This window comes from Delphinus delphis, chromosome X (genome assembly GCF_949987515.2).
Source record: "Delphinus delphis chromosome X, mDelDel1.2, whole genome shotgun sequence".
Taxonomy (NCBI): Eukaryota; Metazoa; Chordata; class Mammalia; order Artiodactyla; family Delphinidae; genus Delphinus; species Delphinus delphis.
In genome coordinates, this window is record NC_082704.1 from 17,123,067 (window position 1) to 17,136,838 (window position 13,772).

At 43.1% G+C, this 13,772-nt stretch overlaps 1 protein-coding gene across 2 annotated transcripts in view; it reads right to left on the reverse strand.

Moving 5' to 3' along the window:
* The window catches only part of ARHGAP36 (Rho GTPase activating protein 36), a 152,586-nt gene that overhangs the window by 86,121 nt on the left and 52,693 nt on the right, over positions 1-13,772 (reverse strand). Inside the window, exon 1 of one of the 2 annotated variants that reach the window (XM_060002349.1) lies at positions 13,053-13,102. The exons of the other annotated variant lie outside the window; for it this stretch is intronic. The gene's annotated coding sequence lies outside the window, so the exon portion shown is untranslated. Of the gene's footprint in view, positions 1-13,052; positions 13,103-13,772 lie in introns of those variants that run through there. 2 annotated transcript variants of the gene reach the window in all.

Here is a 13,772-nt window from a genome sequence, read left to right on the forward strand (position 1 = left end):
CTTGGGAGGTAAGACTCAGAAGTCAGTATTTTTTAAAACTCCCCATATGAGTCCAACATGTAGCCAAGGACAAGAACCACTGCTCTAAAATAGATAGTTAGTGGGAAGCAGCCGCATAGCCCAGGGAGATCAGCTCGGTGCTTTGTGACCACCTAGAGGGGTGGGATAGGGAGGGTGGGAGGGAGACGCAAGAGGGAAGAGATATGGGGACAAAGTATATGTATAACTGATTCACTTTGTTATAAAGCAGAAACTGACACACCATTGTAAAGCAATTGTACTCTAATAAAGATGTTAAAAAATAAAGAACCACTGCTCTACACATTATCCAGAGTGATATTTTCAAAAATATAAATCATACCCTGTCACTCTCCTGCTGAAAACCCTTTATTGGATTGCCATTGCACTTGGAATAAACTTCAAGCTCTTTCCTATGGCCTACAAGACCCTTTGAAAGATGGTTCCTGTTGATCTCTCTAACAGTATCTGTATCCTCCCCTATTTTTTCTTACACTTCAACCATATTGGTTTTCTTTCTGTACCTCCTATACACAAAATTCATTCCCATCTCAGGGACTGGCACTAACTGCCTCAATATTCCCAAGCTCAAAGACCAACCTTGAGGTCCCTGATCCACTTCAAAGAGAGAACTGTCTTATCTGTACAAGGGAGCAAGGTAAGTCCAAAAACAGTGAAGAAGCTTGGATTTTCCCTTGAACTTTTCTCCACCCCTTCTCCATCCAGTGCTCCACCATATCATCTGAGCTGATTTGTACAGTGTTTACCATACTATCTGTCACTGGTTTGAGGGCCCTGTGCTGGGCATTCCCATCTCTCCTAATAGTTTTACACTATGCAACTTAGTTTAAATGGCCATCCAAAATGCAAATTAAAACCACAGTGAGATACTACACACACACACACACACACACACACACACACACACACACACACACACATCAAAATGGCTAACATTTAAAACAAGAAAATCAATAGCAAATGTTGGCAAGGATAAGGAGCAACTGGAACTCTCATACTCTGCTAGTGGGAGTAAAAATTCATATAACCACTTTGGAAAATTGTTTGGCAGTACCTAAGAAAGTGAAAAAATACATACCCTATGATCCAGCTATTCTATACATAGGTATATAGAGAAATGAGTGCATATGTCCACCAAAAACATGTACAAGAATATTCATAGCAGCAACATTATTCATAATAGCTCCTAACAGTAAATAACTCAGATATCCATCAACAGTAGAATGAATAAGTAAAATGTGCTATATTCATACAATGAAATGCTACAAATATGACAAAGAAAGAAAAGAAAGAAGAACTACTGGTACGCTCAACAATGTGGGTGAACTTTACAGACATAAGGATGAGAGAAAGAAGGCAGACACAAAAGAGGACATTGAAGAATAAGCAAAACTGATTGATGCTGAGAGAAGTCAGACTAGTACAGGGGTTCTTAAAGCACCAGAAGCACCTGAGAACTTTTGTTATAAATGCAAATTTATGGGCCCCACCCATATCTACTGAATCAGAATCTCTGAATATAGGGCCCAGGCATCTGTGCTTTAACAAGTCCTCCAGATGATTCTGGACTAGTGGTTACCTCCTGGGGGAGTATTGACTGGGGAAGGGGCATGAGAGAGCCTTCTATGGTGCTTGAAATATTCCACAGTACCCAAGACAATAGGTACTATTATATAAAAAGAGAGGACAAATTCAGAAAGGAATGGGGGGGGGGGCTGGGGTGTGGAAATCGGACATGGAGCAGCTGAGGGAATTAGAAGTGGCCGGGATCAGGAGTGGAAGACAGTAGCTCCAACTAGTGCTAGTTGCATTTGCCAGGCTGGTGCTCTCCATTTGAGCTCAGCTGCCTCCTTGTTCTCCAACCCCCACCATCAAGCCTGCAGAAGCCCCTCCACTCAATTTGTTCTACCCACAGAGTAGTACTTGACCATGGGCCCTAGTTGCTGACCTCTCTACCTTTGAAAGTTTCTTCCCAATTCATAGAACTCTCATCTCCTTAATGGGATGAGCCAGTTCTGTTCCAAGAGCCATTTCATTTGGCTGTGGCTCTGGGTGGCGATGGTGGGAGGAGTAAGACATCTCTCTGAGTCTGCCAGAGTCATTATTTTCCTGTCCATTTTATCAGTCCACTTACTTTAAAAGACTGTCAGGAAGAAGATGAAGTACCTAACTGGGGTGCTGTGTCCAAGGTGGACTGCTAAGGTGCATATCCACGCTGACAGTGACCTGGGAGCTGGCCCAGGAAATTCACAGCACTCAACAGGTTAGGAGCTGGTCGACGTTGGGGACCTAGAACTGTGGATGATTCAAACTACAAGGACCTTAGAGGGTTTCTGGTCTACCCTCTCATTGGGTTCATGGGAAACTGAGGTCCAGGAACGTACAGCAAGCTAGTGGCTCCCAGGAAGGATGCTTAATAAATGTTCCAGGTACATCATCCATGTGTCTCCCAAATGAAGACCATTTGGAAAAGTGACTGCAGTTTCAGCTCCTATATGAAAGCTTGTCTTTTTCTTAGCAAAGGTTGTCCTTCAGAGCAATGGATTTGTGATTGGAATATGTTTCCTTATTGAAAACGTGCTTTATTCCTAGAGAAGGAGTTTCCCTCTAGAGCCCTAAGAGTTGAAGATGCTTACCTCAGGGACCAGAAGAGGCAGGGCCACATGCTGCAAAATGGGCTGACTCTCCCAACGACCTTATTCACACCAGTACTGGGCCCTAAAGTTTGGATTGGAGCAGGCTGATGCTCATTCTTTAGTTCGTCTGTGCCTCATGCTGCACTGTGAACAATGGCTCTTCTTGCCGTGAGAAACACAGAGTTCTCTACTTGGAGAACTCTGATCTGATGAGGGACAAAGAGATTGCATGGTGTGGTAGAAAGATTATCAGACCTAAAAGCAGAGAGACAGGGATTTACAGTCCCAGCTCTATCATTGATTAATCATGAGATATTGGTTAAATCATATCATCTCCCTCAGTCCCAAATTCTCCACCTCTAAGATGGAGATCATGTTATCTACTTTCCGGAGTTGTTGTATAGATAAAACAATGCCCATAGAGTACTTCACATGGGGCTAGGTAATAAGTAAAAACTCGATAAATGATATGTTGTTTTTTATTAGCTAAGTAATCTTAAGCAAGTCCTTCCACATCTGGAGCCATCAGGTTCCATATAATATTTCAAATGGAGATGATAGTATCTACCAGGTAGGGTTGTTATGACAATCACATGAGGTCATGTTTCTAAAAACGCCTTGCAAGATACCTGGTGCATGGCAGGCACTCAACCCCTGTCCACTGAATTCGAATAGAGACCAGAGAAAACATATACCTAGGTAGGGGTTGGGCAGGGAGGGCCTAAGCCACTGGTTTCCCAAAAGCAAGGGTCTCAACATTCAATTAGAAGAGCTGGTAATTGCAGAGCCATCAGTGCTGGGTCATTTATCTTGAAGACAGGAAGCTGATCAGGGCTTGTTATGAGAAGATTTTATCCAGCAGCACCAGCTTGTTCAACATCAGTTCCTGTCACCTGGATTTTTCTGTTTCTCAAGTTCCCTGGGGGACTGTGACTGAGTTTGTTTTGGAAAGACAGGAAGAACAGAGTCCAGGACACAGACTGGCCACAACTGGATGCCTTGATTCTATTCCTTGGACTATGGCAGCTTAGACTGACTCCTGCAGAGGGATGGGGAACATTCGGGCAAGTGGAATAAATAGACCACCTTTAGACAGCAAGAGAAGTGCTGGACAGGGGGCCTGAAAAACCGCTTTGGGAGCATAAGGAGGGCACCAAAATGTCTGCTTGGGAGGGACAGGAAGGACTTCCCAAAGAAGGGCACACTTGAGCCTGGCTTTGAAGGATGAGTAGGAGTTCAACAAGTAAGACTAGGGAAAAGAAACTGTATACAAAAGCAGGGAGAAGTGAAATAGCATGGCGTATTTGGATAAGGGATTCAATGAGGCTCAAGTGAAGACTGGGAGGAGTGGACAGAGGGCTGGACAGGAAGAGGATTATGGATTTCCTTAGAGGACAAAACAAGGAGTGTGCATTTGATCTTTAAAGAAATAGTGAGTATGAAGTTTTCAGCTGGGGCACAGTGACATGATCAGACTCGTGTTTTCGAAAGCTTATCTGGCTACACTGTGGAGAATGGGCTGCAGGAAGGAGAGACAGAGGCATGGCAACCAGTTAGGAGGCCATTATAATATCTAGGTGAGAAACAATGAAGGTCTGTTCTAGGGAAGAGGCAATGTGAGGCAACAAGGATAAAGAAGAGGAAGTAGACCTTGGTGATCGGTTGAATGTGAGGGTTGAAGGAAAGCAGGGGTGAGGATGACTCTGAAGTTTATAGTTTAAGAAAGTGAGGCATTAACAGTGATTGAGATAGTAATGTACGGTGGGGGGGTAAAGAGTTATGTCGAGTTTAAGGTATACAAAAGATATCTAGGTGAAAAAAACAAAGGATACTATTTATTTTCTATTTGTCCAGCATGGTATATTATCTATGGCTCTTTTCTTGAGATATTATTGACACATAATATATGTAAGTTTAAGGTGTACAGCATGATTATTTGATATTTTGTATATATTGCTAAATGATTACCACGATAAGGTTAGTTAACTCCTTCATCCTCTCACATAATTATCTTATTTGTTGTGGTGATAACATTTAAGAGCTACTCTCTTAACAACTTTCAAGTATATAATATAACATTGTTAACCATAGTCACCATGCTATACATCAGAAACAACCCTATGAGGTAGACACTATAATTACTCCCATTTAATGGATGAAGAAACTGAGGCCCAGAAAGGTTGAGTGACTTGCCAAGTCTAGTGTGACAAATACTTCAAGTATTTGTACTTGATCATTCTGCCAAGAGAGACGGACAAATCCTAAGGACAGGTCCCAGCATACAAATCTCTGAGGTACCTATCACTGTTCTGTAAATGGCCACCCAGAACCTAAACTGGCGCTGTGCCAATTTCCAAAGTCATTTCCTATCATTCAATTTGAAACAACTTCTGGGGGCTAATCTGGGTAAAGATACATTCTAGCCTGGGAGGCTCTATGTCACTTGACAGTTGACCACAGAAAAGACCCTCAGATGCCCTTCCACCTGACCAATATCTAGAGGCTTTCATGGAGTACCGTAGCTTCTCCCATTCACTCTGGACCTGGGCCCAGACCCATTCCCAGTGGCTGCTAGGAAGACAATCATAGTCACAGAAAACACACAGGCATGGCACCATTTATAAAGAAGCGTGGACGTGTTGGGAGCTTTTAGAACCCAGGGGAGGTATATCAAGGGAAGACTTCTGGAATTGTGGTATTTTGCCCATTTGCCTTTTTCCCAGTTTTAGACACCTTTCCTTGCAAGAGACATCCCTTCAGTGATTACCCCATGAATGGCCTTTCTTGGCTTTGTTCTTTATTTGCCTCCTATCGACCACTTCCATCCTCAGGGGCTTTTCGGAGTCACTCCAAAACCTCTGTGGTTTTAATTAACCAAGTGGTTTGGTGCCATCAGCCTCCTTCCATCAATTTATTAGTCATTTCCTTCTTGGGCTCATTAATGAACATACTTAATAACACTGTTTCCAGCCCAAAGTCTCTGGAGCCCTCCTCCCCCCGCCCCCCACAATGCCTTTCTCCTTGCCAGGAACTTCTGGACATTCATACCTTTGCCCTTTCCTTCGGTACCAGTTTGAAATTCATAAATATGAACTTACTCTCCAGTGTTGGAGAGGAGTCTCTGGGCATGTGTGTGGGTGTAGAGATGCATATGCATGTGCTAGAGAGAGAGAGGTTGGGTAGAGGGAGTCTGAGAGAAACAGACATAAAGAGAACAACAGGGAAAGATAATGAAAAATTTTCCATAACAGGGTTTTTATCCACAGGCTTTTTGAAAATCAGTCAATTACATATAATGCATATCCTTTATACCCTCATCCTCAACCTGCTCTCAGTAGTGTCACTGTGCCACCCCCCACAAACCATGAATCACAGCCTCATAAAACGTCATAAATGGAAGGGGCCTTAAATACCAGCTAGCAAAAATTCCTAATTGTTCAGATGAGAAAATTGGGGCTCGTAGGGGGCCAGGCTATTATTCACCGGAGGTTACCCTGGAGGCCCTCAACCACCTTCCCCAGTTGAGTGTGAGAGGTATTAGACAGGCTGTTGGCTGTTGACACCAGAAAACACACACACACACACACACACACACACACACAGCCATCTTCCATCCAGACTCCAAGAGCAAATCCCTGCTCTGGGGTTAGGAGAACAGACTTAGGAGCCTGCTGTTTGGGTACAAATCTTAGCTCTGTAAGTCATTGCATCAGTTTCCTGGGGCTGATGTAACAAATTACCACAAGCTGAATGGCTTAAAACAACAGAAATGTATTCTCTCCCAGTTCAGGAGGCAAGAAGTCTGAAATCCTGATGTTGGCAGGGTTGGTTCCTTTTGGAGGCTGTGAGGAAGAAACTGTCCTATGCCTCTCTCCCAGCTTCTGGTGGTTGCCTATTATCCATGGTGTTCGTTGGTTTATGGACACGTAACTCCAATATCTGCTTCCATCTTCATATGGCCTTCTCTGCGTTTCTTTGTGTCCCCTCCTCTTCTATAAGGACATCAGTCATTGAAGTTAGGACCCACCCTAAATCCAGTATGATTTCATCTTAAGATCTTTAACTAATTATATCTGCAAATAATGTCACATTCTAAAGTTCCAGGTGGACATGAGTTTTGAGGGACACTATTAACTCACTACAATCATGAAACATCTCTGAGCCTCAGCTTCCTCCTCTATAAAATGGTAATAATAATACCCCTCATATTCCTTATTTGAGGTTTTGAAGATAAACTAAGTTAATAGGTGGTAAAGCACTCAGAACAGTGCCTGACACGTAGTAAACACCATACTGGCATTCCAGCCCCATTGAATCCTAAGGTTTGTGGAAAATTCTGGTATTTTTCTTTCTTTTCCTTTCCTTTCTTTTTCTTTCTTTCCTTCTTCTTCTTTTTCTTCTCCTTCTCCTTCTCCTCCTTCTTTTTCTTCTTCTTCTTTTCTTGGTAAACTTTATATCTCCTAGTCTGAGAACAGTGTTTGGCATATAATATGGGTTCATTAAATATTTGTGAAATGAATACATGGGTGTTTTCAAATCACACCCAAGGGAAGCCCATCTCCACAAGCTGATGGAACCCTGGAGGATTTGCCCACACATTTCTCCAGCTGGAAAAGCCAGAATTTATCCAGTCCCTTGGGGAAACAACTGAAATGGCATGGGGCTTGTTTGGGGGTGTGTGCAGGTTTACAAACACTGAGGAAGGGTACCCCTGGGCCACACACAGCACTAGGGGAGGCCACAGATTAGGGATGTTTGAATCACTTATCTCTGTGGGTACAGCTACAGCTATTGGGGTGGAAGGAGAGACGGAGAGGGGAGGCAGGCAGGCACCAGCTGCTGGATGACCGGGTCAGTGAGTGCCAGCAGGTCTCTAAATACAATTCCCCAAAAGGGTTCTGGGGACATTGCTAGCGGGGCTAAGAGAAACAGTCATGGAGATCCCTAAGAGCTGTGTCTTCAGTTGGATATTCTCACCCAAAGGATGCCCTTACTAGGAAAAGTGCCTGGCAGGGGCTGAGCCAGCTGCCCAGCTGTCCCACAGGGCTCAGCTACCTTTCACTCCCTCCCCCCTGGGCAGGAATTTGTTCCTGGAGTTTAAGTGGAAGATGCCTGTGTGTGTGTGTGTGTGTGTGTGTGTGTGTGTGTGTGGTGTTCATGTACCTGTTTGTTGGGGGGAGAGGTGTTGCTCTCCAGGGCAGAAATGTGTAATCTAAGCCAGTTTCCAAGTCCAAAGCTAGCAGGAAAACTGAGATCCAAAATTAGCACACTGTCCTGAAGCCTTAGCTTGAATATATAAGGGTATACATGACAGGGGCTGGCCAGGGTGGGCACGGGGGAGAGGCAACAGGGAACCTGGAATTGGGTCACCCTTAGTAGGAATGCAGGTCCACAAATCCATCCCCCCACCGTCTTTCCCAGGACAGGATGCACTGCGAGACAGTCAGTTGAGAGACAGTAGCTAAGGTTTGGAGCTCAGTGCCTGACCTGATTGGGAATTCAGTTGGTGGCCAGGGTAAGGACTCAGAAATAGCTAACATTTATTGAGTATGTACCAAGTGCCAAGCACTATGTTAAACTCTTTACAAACACTCCATTTGTTCCTCAGAATCTTCCTGAGATAGTTATCAATGGTATCCCACTTTTTCAGTAAAATATCTGAGGCTTAGAGGGCACACAGCTAGGAAGTGTTAGAGCCAGAATCAGACCCTAAGCAGGTTGACTCCAAAACCCATGATCTTAACCATTAAGCTGTATTGTCCTCAGAATATGGCCCATTCTGAGGCTGTGACCAATGCTGGGGGTTTGGTGTTCAGACAAATTTGGAGCTCTGCTTATTCGTGATTAGTATTCTGCCAGTGTCTCAGTTTTTGATGAATCGCTGCATCAAAAATGTAAGAATTATATGTGAGATGGCGCCCCCTTGTGGGTAGAGTGGTGGTAGCAAGTAAATAAGGTATTTTTGAAGATTTTTTCTTTATGGATGTTTTCTTTCCTGGGTGTGTGGTTGGGCCTAGGCTGTTTGCAGTCCCAGGAGGGCTGACCGATGAAAAGAACATAGTTGTCACAAAACTGCTGAGAGAAAGGCCTTAAAATGAGCCGAACTGAAGACAAGGGTCTGAGGCATCTAATGTGCTTAAAACCAAAGATGTTAAAAGGGAATTGAGAGAAGAAACCAAGAGATCAGCCTCAGTTTCTCAGGGAAACTGAGAAAACAGAAGTGAAAGAAAACCTGGTCGGGAAACCCGTAGGTCACACCTGTTAAGATAATAACCCTATGCTCTTATCAATCAATAAGTGTTTATAATATTGTGTTACTAATGGTAATAGTTCTAATTTACGGAATTCCTACTATGTGATGGGTTTTAAAATATGCAATCCTAGTAAAAATCCTGCACAGTACAAATTATTCTTTCCATTTTATAAGTGAGGAAGCTGAACCTCAAAGGATAAGTGATTTGAGAAAGCCACACAGCTAGGAAATAGCAGTACCTGGATCTAGACCCAGATCTGTCTGGCTTCAGAGCCCAGGCTTTTTCTATTGTACAATATTTCCCCTTAAATTGTCATTAGCATCTGCTAATTCTGTCACTCTTTTAAGTTTCAAATGGTATTTATTACATGTCTTCCAGGTGCCTGGCACTAATCTAGACTTATTTAATTCTCACAACAACCCTATGAGGCAGGCACTATCATTATTTTCTTTCTACAGATTAGGAACCTGAAGCACAGAGAAGGTATGTAATTTGCCAAAGGTCACACAGCTGGCAAATGGCAGTATCAATATATTCTAATATATGTCTGTCTGACTTGAGGAGCCATGTTCTTAGCACACTCATATACTGCCTCTCCAGAGATACAGCAGACTCCCCAAAGGCCTCAAAGCACATTTCATTCTGTAGATGTCCTCAGAGTCAGCTTGAGGAACTGAGTGACCAGATCTGCGATATCTAATATAGTGCCCTCTCCTACCCCTTCTCTCTGTATTTCCTTACCCGACTTCACTTGTCTTCACAGCACGTATCACTTGCTGATATTATGACTTCTACACTTTTGTTCTTTGTCGGTCTCTCCCACCAGACTGTGAGCTCCTTGAAGACAGGGACTTTGGTTGGCTTGCTCTACACTCAGCCCATAGGATGGTGTCTGGAACATGGCAGGTGTTCAGAAATGTGGACAGGCTGAATCTGAGCCCACAGGTTCTTCTCCTGGACTTCTCTGACGACCTCTCTTTTAGGTTGAAACTGAACTGGACAGATTTTTCTGAAGGCCACCAGTGACCTACATGTCACCATAGCCAGAATATATTTTAATCCCCCAATTATTGGACCTCTCAGTAGCATTTGGCCCAGTTGACTTCCCCATTATTCATTCAACAAATATTTCTTGAGCATCACCTAGTGGTTAAGTGCACAGACTGAAGCCAGACTGCCTGAGCTTGAGTCTCCGCTCTGTCACTGGTTAGTTGTATGACTCTGAGCAACATACTTAACCTCTCTATACTTTCATGTCCTCATCTATCAAAATGAAGATAATAAGAGTATTCATCACATTCAGTTGTTGGTGACAATTAAATGAGCTAATATTTTTAAAAGCTCTTAGAATATACGATGTATGTATTTGTTAATTAAAATAAAGTCATAGCAGCTATGGGGGATATAACAGTGACCAAAATAGATAAACAGTCTGCCCTCGAAGCTTACCATCTAGTAGGAGAGATAGAAAATAAACAAAGAAATCCATAACTTCGCTGCCTCCTTCGCTTCTATCTAGCCATTAAATGTTGAAATTCCTAGACAATCCTTTTCTCTACCCCTTCTATTCATTCCTTCTTTCTTTCTCTCTCTCTGCCTTTCGCAACACCCTCTCTCTTTCTCTCTCTCTCTCTTTCTGTCTCTCTGTCTCTCTCTCTCACACACCCACCACCAGTGATCCCATCCATCTATTGTGTTCAGAGCAGAGCAGCCTGGCCCTGGCTTCAGACTGCCTCTGCTTGAATCTTGTCTCTGAAATTTACCAGCTGCATGATCCTGGATAACTCATTTACCTTCTCTGTACCTCAGTTTCTTCATCTTTAAAATGAAGATAATAAAACATCAACTTCATAAGGTTACCATGAGGATTAAGTTAGAGTTGTTAATCCACATAAATCTCTTAGGACAGCACTGACACATAGTGAGTACCTAATAAACGTTAGCTATTTTTATCTATATGTTAGAGTCCCAAATCTCTCCTCTGAGTTCCAAACCACATATCCATCTGTTTTCTTGGCATCTCCAATTGGACATCTTGAAGACACCTCAAACTCGACATATCCAAAAGTCAAGCTCATGACCCCTTCACACATCCCAAACTAGTCCTCTTCTCTAGCTGTTGCCTTCATGAATAACACCATCAACCACACAGTTACACAAGTCCTATCCTTGTCCCTTCCTCTCACTCAGTCCCCATAGCTAATCCATCAGTTAGTCCTGTACCAACGAGTATAAGGAGTTTAGCATCATGGCTAAGAACAGAGACTTTGAAGCCAAACATGGTTAAAATCCTAGTTCTACCACTTATTAGCTGTGTAGCCAGCCCTCCCTGAGTCTCAGTTTCTTCACCTGCACAATAGGGACAATAATGGTATATATCTCATTGGATTGTTGTGAGGCTTAAATGATTATCAATGTCTTAGAACAGTGCCTAGGATATGGAAAGCACTCAATAACTGCTATTTGCTTTTTAAAAATTAATGTGGGTTTTTTTTGGTAGCTGTAGCCTTGTGACCATCCCCCCATGTGTTTCTTTCTTCTGTAGAAGTAGAACTGCAGGAAATGAATGTGTGAAATGCTAGTGGTGAAATCTGTATGGTAAAGCCACAGGTGACCTTAAATCAAACAGAACAGCACAGATGGCACAGACCCTCATCTATATTCCATATTTGTTAGAGGGAGATTGGTCCCGACCTGGTACATGGTGAAACCTGTCACTTAGAGGAGACAGAAGCCAGCCCAGAGTAAAATGACTTGAAACTTTAATTCAAAGTGAATTTAATTTAATTTATTAAATGAATACCTACTATGTGATAGACACTGGGGGGATAAGTGAATCAAACCCAGGCCTGTCCTCAAAGACATCACAGGATCTGAAGACTCGACAAGAACTGTGGAGGTTTCAAGGCACAGCGCCACTCCCCCTGGCCCCCGACAGGCCATGACCTAAGTGAGTCACTGAAGATTGCTCAGCACCAATTCCCTCATCTCTGCAATTGGACAATTGCTGGACAAATATCTCTATTAAAAACCTCACTTATCTGCTTCAGAACCCCTGCCCTGAGAAACAGATCACAATCCCAAATCTTGAGTCACACAGGCCAAGGGTCAAGTCCCAGCTTTGCCACTTAGTAGCTGAGTAACTTGGAGGTAGTCATTAAACCTCCTTAAGCCTCATTGCTTCATTTGTACAATAGAGTTAATAATAGTACCCACCTCACAGAACTGTGGAGGAGTAGAAGAGCTCATCCATACAAAGCAGTGAAAACAGTACAAAGATTAAGATCTTCATTGCTATTGGCCATTATCCTTAACTACAAGTATACACAAATACTCTGAGAAGGAATGGAAAAGGCCATAAGAATGTTCATATCTTGAAAACAGGGAAAAATGTTCACAAGAGAAAATATTGTCTAATGTGCAAAAGCTCTGATCACAGCCCAGGTTTATTACACAGTACCCAGCTGGTCATAACAGGGCTCCCAGTGTGAAAAGTGGAGCTAACACAGGGGCTTAAAATAATGAGATTAGAGGTCAGAAAGTCCTGGCTTTGAACCCTACTTTGTATTCCAAGGGCAGCTTTCTAGAGGTGACAGATTTTTTCCACACTAGTTTACAGTTCAGATATGCTGTCATTAGGGAGAAAGTGGCCCTGGGTTGGGGGTCTCGTGGCGAATATAACCAGGATTTTCAGACTTCTTTGGTGGTGGGACAGGAATAGCATGGTTTTTCACTCAGTTTTGTTATGGTTATTGTTTTTTTTGTTTGCAAGAAGGCAGTGTAGGGTAATTGCTATGAGTATGGTCTCTGGAGCCAGACTACCTAGGTTCAGATTCCAACTCTGCCACTTACTTGCTCTGTGACCTTGGGCAAGTTACTTAGCTTTTCTGAGCCTCAGTTTCACCATTTACCTAATAGTAATAATAATATACCTCACAGGATTGCACTGAGGATGAAACAAGATCCCATATATAAAAATCATCTAGTCCCATGTCTGGCACTGAATTAGCTGACAGCTCTACCATGCAGATGAGGTACTGAGGAGGGGGAAGGCTGACAAATCGTCTTCACCCTAAAGCCTGTCCTCAATAGTGCTTAAAATTCTATGAGTACAGCCTCATACCTTCAGTTAATTTCTTCAGATGTTTTCTATCGAAGGCAAATACACCTGGAAGAAGCCACACCTCAACTGGAACCAAACTGAGTAGAGATTGGGTGAATGGCAGCTAATGGTCAGGCACAGAGCTGGGGTGGTCACCAAGGAGAGAGGGACCCTGAAAAGAGGTAAGCTGGTATCAGAAAAGAACTTCACCAACCTCTCAACAGTACGTGCAGATGCCCTGGGTGCTATGAGACAATTGGAAGGGTCCCTGTGCTAGGTGAAGGTCCAGGTACCCACTTGCCAAATTCATCGCTTGTAAAATTATGAGATGGAGTGATAATGTGCAATATTTCCCTCTACATGTGCAGAGTTTTCTTAATCAGCTTGTCTTTGCACCATTAATTTTTATTGCTTGTTCTCTCCACACCCCCAGTAGCTCTGCCAATGGGCACATCAGCCTGGCATTTCCAATCTTATTCCTACAAAGACTATTTCCAAAAACTTGCATTGTACTCACCCCTAACTCTGGTAGGTCCCAAGTAAGCAGAATTTTGTTCAACTAGCAGTTTTTAGATGTTCCTGGATCCTTTCTGACAGTGGAAGGAAAATGGGCTGACTAGCTAGGGATTTCTAAGTTTGAACCTCAGTGTTGCTGTGATCTTGGCAAAGTTGCCCAATCTCTCTGAATCTCAGTTTCTTCATCTTTACAGTAGGTATCATGACAACCCACTGCAGATGATT